This window comes from Molossus molossus, unplaced genomic scaffold (assembly GCF_014108415.1).
Source record: "Molossus molossus isolate mMolMol1 unplaced genomic scaffold, mMolMol1.p scaffold_m16_p_5, whole genome shotgun sequence".
NCBI lineage: Eukaryota > Metazoa > Chordata > Mammalia > Chiroptera > Molossidae > Molossus > Molossus molossus.
The window spans coordinates 108,975,654-108,986,053 of NW_023425388.1; the positions used below are offsets into that span (position 1 = coordinate 108,975,654).

General features: G+C 49.7%; 1 pseudogene; it reads left to right on the top strand.

Moving 5' to 3' along the window:
• The first annotated feature begins 6,260 nt into the window (after positions 1-6,260).
• Positions 6,261-8,273, top strand: LOC118616853 (annotated as a pseudogene).
• Positions 8,274-10,400: the final 2,127 nt, after the last annotated feature.

Genomic DNA, 10,400 nt, shown 5'->3' on the forward strand with positions numbered 1-10,400 from the left:
CCACTGAGCCACACCAGACAGACGATGGGCTCCACTTACTTATCCCTCTCTTTTCCTACCCCCAGTCTCTGGAAACCACTGATTGTTTTTCTGTTTGTTTTTAATGGGCAGAGGACCTGAATAGACACTTCTCCAAAGAGGACGTACAAATGGCCAAGAGACACATGAAAAAATGTTCAGTGTCACTAATCAACAGAGAGATGCAAATTAAAATAACAGTGAGGGCCCGGCCAGTGTGGCTCACTGGTTGAGCATCAACCCATGCACCAAGATGTTGCCGGTTCGATTCTCGGTCAGGGCACAAGCCCAGGTTGTGGGCCCAGTCCCCAATGGGGGGCATGCAGGAGGCGGCCAATCGATTTCTATCTCTCTCTCCCTCTCCCTTCCTCTCTCTAAAATCAAAAGAAAAAAAAAATTAAAGAAAAATGCTACTAAAAAGCTTGAGATAAACGACACCCCTAAGAGCAGCCCTCAGCCAATCACAGAGGGGCAGAGTTGATATGTACATACCCAGGAGGGTGATCCTGAGTGTTTCCCAGAGTCTCCCCAGGAATCCAGCTCATCTCCGTGATGGCACTGGCTTCCTTCTCCTGAGCCACCCCCACTCCCTGCCAGTGTTTCCAGGGTCTCCCAAATAAACGCTTGCAGTGCAGCCCTTGTCAGAGGTCTGCTCTGGGGACCACGCAGGGAGCAGGCTGTCTGGGGAACTGCAGCAGCTGAGCACAGAGAGAACCTGGAATATGCAAAGAGGGAAAAGCGATTGGGCTGGGGCATTCAGGGCCCTGGTTTGCCAGCGTTCACATGTAAAAGTGCAGGACACCCAGTGAAATGTTACTTTCAGGTAAACAACTGATTTTTTAGTTTAAGTATGTCCCAAATTATAGCAAAAATTATGTGTTCTTGATCTGAAATTGAAACCTGAACTGGGTGTCCTGCATGTTATGAGGCATTGCGATGGGATCTAGCGAAGATCACAGCTCGGCCTGGGGGGCACCTGGCCCCAGTGTGGCGCGGGGACTTGAGCAAGGCCAGGGAGACCTGGAGGAAGCGCCGCCCAGGGCCCTGGCTGAGGGTGTCAGGGCGATGGGGAGAAGGGCATTGGAAAGCTGTCTGCCCTTCTCCGACTAGCTGCCCGGGCAACAGCACCATCTCACTGCAGAGAATGGGAGAAGACTGGCAAAAACGAGTTCAGGACATCCTGAAGATGCCGCAGACTGCTCAGGCACAGCACCAGCTGGCAACTGGCGGCGGGCGCAGCAAGTCCCTCCCCCTCCACGCGCACCTGCGAAGTGAGGCCGCTTTCCCCAGGCCCTGACACCCACCACTGACACCCACCCCTGACACCCAGGCCCTGACACCCAGGCCCTGACACCCAGGCCCTGACACCCAGCCCCTGACACCCAGGCCCTGACACCCAGGCCCTGACACCCAGCCCCTGACACCCACTCCTGACACCCAGCCCCTGACACCCAGGCCCTGACACCCAGCCTCTGACACCCACCCAGCCCCTGACACCCAGCCTCTGACACCCAGGCCCTGACACCCAGCCTCTGACACCCACCCAGCCCCTGACACCCAGGCCCTGACACCCAGCCTCTGACACCCACCCAGGCCCTGACACCCAGGCCCTGACACCCACCCAGCCCCTGACACCCAGGCCCTGACACCCAGCCTCTGACACCCACCCAGCCCCTGACACCCAGCCTCCAACCAGGCTGCAGCAGGGCCTTTCGGCCCAAGTCTCCCACCTGCACTGGAAGGTGCTCAGCTCAGCCCTGTTCTCAGGGGATCATCAGCCCTGCAAGGCAAGGGACACTGAGGAAACACAAATTCCCTCGAAGCCCATTTTCTTGTCACTTGCCCTGAGACGGCCTTGCCTATCTGACAATCCCGCTGTGACCCCCCCACCCCTTAGAGCGGTGTCGCAAAATCCGCTCTCATTTTGCAGATGAATAGGAGGCGCGTTGGTGATCACACGGCCTTCTCTGCGGGAAGAGCCCTTCAGTTTCATTTCTCCTTTCATAAAGGAAACTCCATTCCTGTGGGAATCCACTTCAAAAACAATATATTGAAAAAGAAAGAAGAAAAATGAAATCCATTATACCAGTGGTAGACTCTTTCTTCAGTTTTGTTCCATTTCTTCTACCCGTTCTATTTGTAAAATGCACACCAAAGACCAGTAGGGAACATCATATGAATTACTTCATTCCAAAATTAAAGTGTCAAAAAATAAAATATAAAAAAACCTGTAGCTAAATTAACATAGGCCTTTCTTCATTTTTTAACACCTGAATTTGACGGCAACTTTTATTTCTAAATTGTAAAGGGCTATTTCCTCCCACTAAATTATAAGCACTGCCTCATACACTAGAAAGGACTGTACAGGAGTGGTTACGCAGAAGTCACGTTTCTACCCATGGTCACACAGACACACAGACTCAGACACTGTAGTAACAGTGACTTGTGTAAGCCAAGTCACTGGTCACACATTCACCATCCCACAGTAGTTAAGTTGGCATCCCAGGGTCTCTGTGACAAGGCTCATTTTAGTTACTTTCATATAGTATATTTTTCATTCTTATAATAACCTCATAATGATACCATTGTGATTAGCTAGTTATTAACAACAGGAAAGGAGCAAAAAGAAGGCCAGACAATACAGGCATGTCCTTCAGGCAGCTTGACCCAGAAGCTGCAATGTTGCGCTCCCAGTGAGCCGCTGGTCCACTCCCTGCCCATCACCAGGGGGAGGGGTCCAACCAAAGGAAGACAGTCGCATGCCCAGTAAAGTTAGGACGACACAGGGAAGATACTTGCCTGTCAGTCACACCTGGGAACAGAAATCACTGTCCAGAGTGGGCGTGGCCACTGCAAGCACGCAGACATCGGGTGGGTACACAATCTCCCAAACAAAGGAACTTGGGCTCTCAGCTCTTGACTCCCCTTGGCTGGTGGAGCTCTCGGGGTCCTTCCTCTCCAGCCATGTGGCCCCGCCGACCCCGCGAGCGGTGGACTGTCGGGCCGCAGCAGGGGACACACGGCGAAGCTGGCCTGGTGCTGGACTGGACTGTGCGGACATGGAAGGAAGCTCTGGAAATGGGGCCTTCAAACTCAGGGATTTAATTCCATGTACATGAAAACCACGTATTCTCCCATGCAAGTCTCAGAAAATTCTTTTCCTCGGGATATCGCAAGCCTTCTACCCCCACTAACAGCCGGGGAGACAAGGTAACAGTAGGGTAGGAATTCCTCTCCCCACTTTAGAACTGTAGAAACTAAAGCTCAGGAAGCTTAGAAAACTTTCCCAAGGTCACATAGTCTATAAGTGGGCAGAATTTTTTTCCTTCAAAATTCATGTTGAAGTGTTCACCTCCAGTACCTCAGAATGTAACTGTATTTGGAGATGTGGTCTTTAGCAAGAGGTAATTAAGTTAAATAAAGTCATTAGGGTGGAGCTAATCCAATATGACTGGCGTCTCCAAGTAGGAGAGAGACGCCGAGATGTGTGCCCACAGAGGACACGGTAAGAATGTGGCCGTTTGTAAGCCACGGAGAGAAGCCTCAGGAAAAACTCTGCCGACGCCTTGACCTTGGACTTGTAGCCGCCAGGATTGGGAGAAAACGGGTTTCCATTGTTGAAGCCATTCAGTCCACGTGCTGCGTTACGGCAGCCCTAGCAAGCGAACTATGTGACCCGTTCAGAATTTTTACCTGATCCGCGGGTCTCCTGAAACCATCTTTTTTCATCAGGATGTCAGGTCTAGGAAGAAATGGGGTTAAAGGGAAAGTTACTGTACTTAAATCCCAATATCCCCAAGCAGACTGGGGTGTAGCTCAAGCTGACCACGTGATCCATGATGTCCAGCCTGGTGGTGTGCTGATGATGGTGGGCACTCTGAGGAGGAAAGACGGGTTCTGAGCAGTAACAACTCAAACTCAGAAGAGCAGAAAGTATCATCGTTCTTCCAATGAGTCAGTTTGTGTAATCAGACCCCAGACCGTGACCAGGGTCTGAGACACAGAATCCAGTCCCCTCATGTGATCCAGCGCGGAACTGGGGCCCAGGGCACCCTCTCTCCCACCAGGGGTTCGGACACTGCTCCGCAGCCTTGATGGCTAAGGTACCAGGCCTCTCCCGGCCCTGCCCAGATCTGCGGGGGGGGGTGGAGGGGGGGACAGGGCAGAACAGAAACGGGCCCAGGCCCAGTGACCCAGACAAGCTCCCAGAATGCTGAAGGGGGCTGGTTCTCCATCCCACAATGAGCTTTTCCTTCTCAAAAATTTTAGCACTTACCCTAAGAGAGGGAGAGAACACAGTTATCTAAGGAATCCTTTTTGCTTAGATGACACTTTGAATGAATAGGGGCCAAATTCATATAAAAACAGCTATTCTCTCTCTGGTCTCCAGGACAGAGCCTCTGATATCTCTACACCCCTTTCCTCCACCACCACTCTCACAAATGAGGGTTCTTAGCCCTGCATCCTAAGTCCATAAGCCCTCTCTTACCATTCCCATTTGTTCTATTAGTTACCAAACATCCCCAAAAAATTCTCATATTCTTTGTAATTTGTATCTGTGATATTCAGGTTCTCCAAACCCCAGGGCTCAGGCAGGGGACCTTCCCGCCCAGCTTTAAGAACCATTCTAGGCCATACAGTTTTCCAGAGAACTGAAGTTCTAAACAGAAAGTTGAGACAGAAACGATGTTGACTTTGACCAGGCCCTTAGGTGGGACTTTCTGCATGGAAGACCTACGCGTTCAACACACAGAGGCCCAAGGCTTGCTAAGTACAGAACCTAGTGCTACCTCCAACCCTACCCTGCCTCACACTGTCCTCACTAGCAAAAGAAAAGCTCCTAATGTCCCTGTTCAGTCCTGCTATGGTCAGGATCAGCCCGAGTGGGTCTCCAGAGTTCCGTCAGTGACGGCCTCAGTGTCCTCAGGGGCCCTGTCTTTGCCAGAAGAGTCCAACTCTCAAGTGAGGGACTCTCTGGAGATGACTCCAAAGTACTGAGACATGGAAACTACTCTTTCACCCCTCCTGGTGGATCTGAGCTAGACAGTGAGCCAGGGAATATCCCTAGCCTTGGTGTAATAAGTAGAAATCTCTCATAGTTATGATAGTCATATCATAAATGTAGAACCATTTCTATCAACACATGCACCCCCAACGCACACACACATACATTCCTTGGGGGTGGGGTCTATAGATGGGTCGCTGCATCGGCCCATTGCTCAGCTTGTGGGTTTGGATGCTTTCTCTCTTCCAGGAAACTGCCTGGGCTGTTGTCATGAATCAAGTCATTTTGTCAGAGTCAAGTGAGATGGAACCTCAACTTTCGAGTGTGGGGAGAACAGAACCACCGCATGGCCCTCTGCAGGGGGAGCAAGGCTGTTCAGCGTGGAGGCCTGGGGTTCTGCGCTCTGTAGGAAGAGCTCCTTCTAGGACTGTTTCACCTAGGACTCCGCTCCTCACAGCCCGAGTTATTGGATGTATGCAAATTGGGCTGCCTAGTATGCTAATGCTGGGAAGCTGAGGTGGCCTCACCAGCACTCAGCAGCCTGTCTGTGTTGGCGCTGATAAAGTTTTGTGGCCAGAGCTGGCACCTCTACTCATAACCCATGTAATCATATACTCTACAAACTCAATATGTTTTCCTCAATTACTTTTCTGAATTTCAGCTGCTGTGGTCTCCATCTCTTGCTAATATGACATGCAGAACCAGAGAATCCACTAATATTAGAGTTATAAGGATGTCATGTGAGTCTCCCCTGATAAGGAAACCTCTATTGCCATGTGGCAACTGCCCCTCTTTAATACTTATAGTGTTGAGAAGTTCACTGCTGTGTGACAAAGCCTTACTCCATTGTTACGCAGCTGTAAGCAAGATGCTTCTGTTTCTGTGTCTTTTGTTTTCCAAGTTGAGTTAAAATTCATCCTATAACATCCAGTCTCTCTTCTTGGTTCCACATCCTGGTTGGAATCCAGCGAGTGAGTCTGCTGGGCCCGTGGCCTCCCATCCCACAGCAAAGGCAGAGTCCTTGTGCTCTTCACATTGGGGTCCTGTGAGATGTCATTTCCAGAATGGCCTCTTGTGTTCCATTCAAAGGATCCCCTTCCTGATCCCATACAGCACACAGACACATTCGGACCGGGGCAGACTACCCCAAGTATCCAACCATGGCATATTGATCACAACCAGGTGGTACAAGAAAGGCACACTGACCCCCACTTGTCTCCTTGAACACAGGAAATAAATGTCTCCTGAGAAAAGTACCCTCCTTGCACCAGCATGTAAAGAGACTTCTTATCACCAGGGAGTACTCCAGGGCCCAAAGCCTACGCAGACAAACCTTGCTACTCCTTTTCTAATGTACCACCCAAGCCCAAACTTGTTTCAATTCCTCAGTAATGAGCACAAAACCTAAATGTCTTTGCCCTGTCATTTCTTCACAAATGTATTGTTTCTCTGTCTAAGAAGTATAAAAAGCTGTCTGGCTCATCATTTCTCAGAGCATCTGTCACAAGTCTCTTGTGCCCGTGGATTAAATTGGCATGTCTCCTGCTAATCTGATCTCATGTCAATTCTATTGGCAGTCTACTACAGCGATTTTCAACCTTTTTTATCTCATGGCACACATAAACGAATGACTGAAATTCTACGGCACACCAAGAAATGCATTATATTTTTTGCTGATCTGGTACAAAAAGTAGGTATAATTTTGATTCATTCATACCAGATGGCCACTGTGTTGGCTGGTGTCATTATTTAACTGGACAGTCTCTGGGAAAGGAGGTCAGTGCCCCTGTGGAAAGAGGCAGAAACTGCATGTTTGAAACAATTCTTGCAGCACACTGCTTGCAAGTTGCTGTTCTAGCGGAAGAACTCAGGGGGTGGGGAGGAGGCGATTCCCTCCCCCAGATGGTATGTGCACATGCAGCTGTACCAGATCTCCAGGAAGACCTCGTGTGCAAGCGTAACCTGCCACGTTCCCACGAGGTAATTGATATACGTGAAAACAAGGGGGAAAGAACAAAAGCATCACATGCTTTATGGCTTTCTCTCTGTCAGGTGAGTCACACGCTTGTGACCTTACCAATCTGTCCGAGAGCAAAGGAATCTGGGCTCCCGTCACTCCAAGTGAGAACTGGGCAGTTGCAGATGATGTCCTCGCTCAGTTACCATCATGGGTGAAAGAGAGATTCCTAATGTCAAGGGTAGGGGCAAGAGTGGCCAGGTACTGTCATAGGCCTTGACCATGGGAAACCTTTGGGTCTCTCCTTCCTAAGATACCTTTTTGTTCAGAACTTTGAATAGTTGAAGAAGCAAGGCTGAGAAACCAATGTAGTTAACGTCTGACTATTACCTCATTTTTTTTTTAATTTCTTTTTTCTTTATTGATTTTAGAGAGAGAGGAAGGGACAGGGAGAAAGGGATAGAAACATCGATGAGAGAGAACATTGATTGGCCGTCTCCTGCATGCCCCGCACTGCAGATCCAGCCCACAACCTGGACATGTACACTAACTGGGAATTGAACCGGCGACCTCTTGGTGCATGGGTTGATGCTTAATCACTGAGCCACACTGGCTGGGCACTTCATCTTTTTTTGAGTAGACAATCAAGCAACTTAATTCAAAAACTTGACTGATGACAATCTCTTGGCATTTTGAATTATTTATTGACTGCTGTGTAAAAAGAGTTTATTAATTTATTCAAGGATTGACAGAGATAAGGAAATCATCCTAATTTTCAGTCAAATATTCCCTTAAAATACTCTAGAAAAAGTGGGGGAGGAGAATAAAGCTTTTCACAAAGATGGTGCTGAAGAAAAGGAAGCCCCTGTCCCTCCCAAAGCTGAAGCCAAAGCAAAGTCTTTGAAAACAAAGAAAGCAGTTGCTGAAAGACATCCACAGCCACAAAAAATGGCTCACATGTCACCCAACTTCCAACAACCTAAGACACTGTGGCTCCGAAGGCAGCCTAATATCCTAGGAAAAGCGCACCGAGGAGAAACAAGCTTGACCACTGTGCCATCATCAAGTTCCCCTGACTACCGAGTCAGCCCTGAAGAAGACAGAAGACAACACTACACTGTGTTCATGATGGAGGTCAAGGCCAGCAAGCACCTGACCGAACAGGCTGTGAAGAAGCTCTATGACATTGACATGTCCAAGGTCAACACCTTGACCAGGCCTGATAGGGAGAAGAAGGCCTGTGTTTGACTGGCTCCCAATTGTGATGTTGTCAACAAAATTGGGATCATCTGAACTGAGTCCAGCTGGCTAATTCTAAATATAAACATTTTTCACTGCAAAAAAATAGAGAAGCCCGGCCGGTGTGGTTCAGTGGTTGAGCGTCAACCAATGCAACAAGAAGTGCTAGTTCGATTCCTGCTCAGAGCACATGCCCAGGTTGTGGGCCCGATCCCCAGTCAGGGGCATGCAGAAGGCGGCCAACTGATGTTCTCTCTTATCAATGTTTCTCTTTTTCTCTCTCTCCCTTTCTCTCTCTCTCTCTCTCTCTCTCTCACTGTCTCTCTCTCCCTTCCTCTCTCTTCTAAAAATCAATAAAGAAAAATAGAGAAGAAGGAAACTGGGAAGGGGAGGGGTATGGAAGAGAGAAAGGGAGGAAATATTTCCAGCTCTTTGGGTCTAAAGGACTAACCTGCTTCAGTTGCCTGCTTGGGGTGTGTGGTCTGTTTGACTGCAGCCCCGCCCAGGTGATGATCAAACGCTGGCCTTAGTCACTCCACCCACTGTAGGACCTCACTGACGGCTGTGTCCTGGGGAAGGGGTCTTGCTAGGTCTGTGAGCCAGGACCTGATCCCCAAATTTTTCCTGTTAATCTGATCTATGTCAATTTTATTATTAGTCTAGCTATAGTCGGGCTGTCCTCCTGGGTCACACCTCCCTGGATTCCCCTGGCATATTAAAAACAGACACTGCTCCCCTGTGCCCAGCTTCAGACTTGCTGACGTGACTGTCAGCCCTTTCTGGGTCAAGGGTTCAAGAATACAGATGTGATGGGCTGAATGTTTGTGCCCCCACAAGCTGTGGATGTTGAAGCCCTATCCTCTAATGTGACTGTATTTGGAGACAGGACTTTGCAGAAGCAATTAAGGTTAAATGAGGTCATCAGGGCAGGGGCCTGAGCCAATAGGATTAGTGTCCTTGTAAGAAGAGGTGCCAGTTCTCTTCCTCACTGTGCCCCCACTTGGGGGAGAGAGAGCACTCTGGTGCCTCTTCTTACACGTCCCAGATGCCAGGCAGGAAGAACGCCAGTACCAGGACCCAAACTTTGCAAGACCTTGATCTTGGGTTTCTGGGCTCCGGGACTGTGAGAAACAGTTTTCTGTTGTTTAAGCCACACAGTCTGCTGTATTTAGTTGCGGCAGCCTAAGCTGACTAAGACAAAAGAGTAGTACTCTTCCTGTCTCACATTTTTCCAAGGAAAACGTCAGACTAACACGGCTTTCATGGATGCGCCAGTGGACACTTTAAAAGGCGGCCGCGCCCACTGTTAAAGGGGACTCTCACTGCAGACCCAGGTGGCATATCACGATACTCATTTACAAACGGGGAAGCACGGCAGTAGGGCGGAGGTGATTTCTGCAGGTCACACTGGGGCTCAAGCTGCACGGGTACCCAGACCACGTGTTCTTTGCACAGCACAGAGCTGCTCTCACCACGATCAATCAGTGCACCACGATGTCATCTGCAAATCTGATCAAAGGAGTCACTGTTTTCACACAGACATCAATAAAAGCATTTAAAGGGGAATTGCCTGCATTGTAATCTGAAGATGACAGATGAGTTTGAACCTGTAAGCCAGTTGCTGATTTCTCAGCAGCAGCTGCCAACCCTGTGTGTGTATAGCAAGGATTCTGAGGTCATGCTGGGAAAGAGCTGGACGAACCAGGACGGCGGCCAAGCTCGACCCGGGGCAGCCTGTGACCCGAGATTACAAAGCCAGGACGGAGTGCGTCCCCCGTGGGCGAACACGGGAGCTTTCCAGGGTGAAGGCAAGACTGCTACCACCGAGGCTGGCCAAGGACGCTTGTTTTCTTTGAATCCTCCTCTGAGTTACTTCTTCCTGTTGTCTCCCTGACCTCTCGTTCCTCTTCACCAGTGTGGACAGCTGGGACCCTCAGGTGAAGCTTCACGTGGAAGGTGGTGAGGTCTGAGGGACACGTCTTCGAGACTCCGCCGTGAGGGCAGACGCGACTCCAGGGCAGCCTGGAGGGAGAAAACCCTTCTCAACTCATTCCTGGCAAGCGTTCCGTGGCTGGGAGAACCACTGGGTGTCATCAGGGAGACACAGCTTTGATTACAGAGAAGCAGACCACGCCATAATGACACCGCTATAATTATACACCAACAGTCAGGCCTCCAACT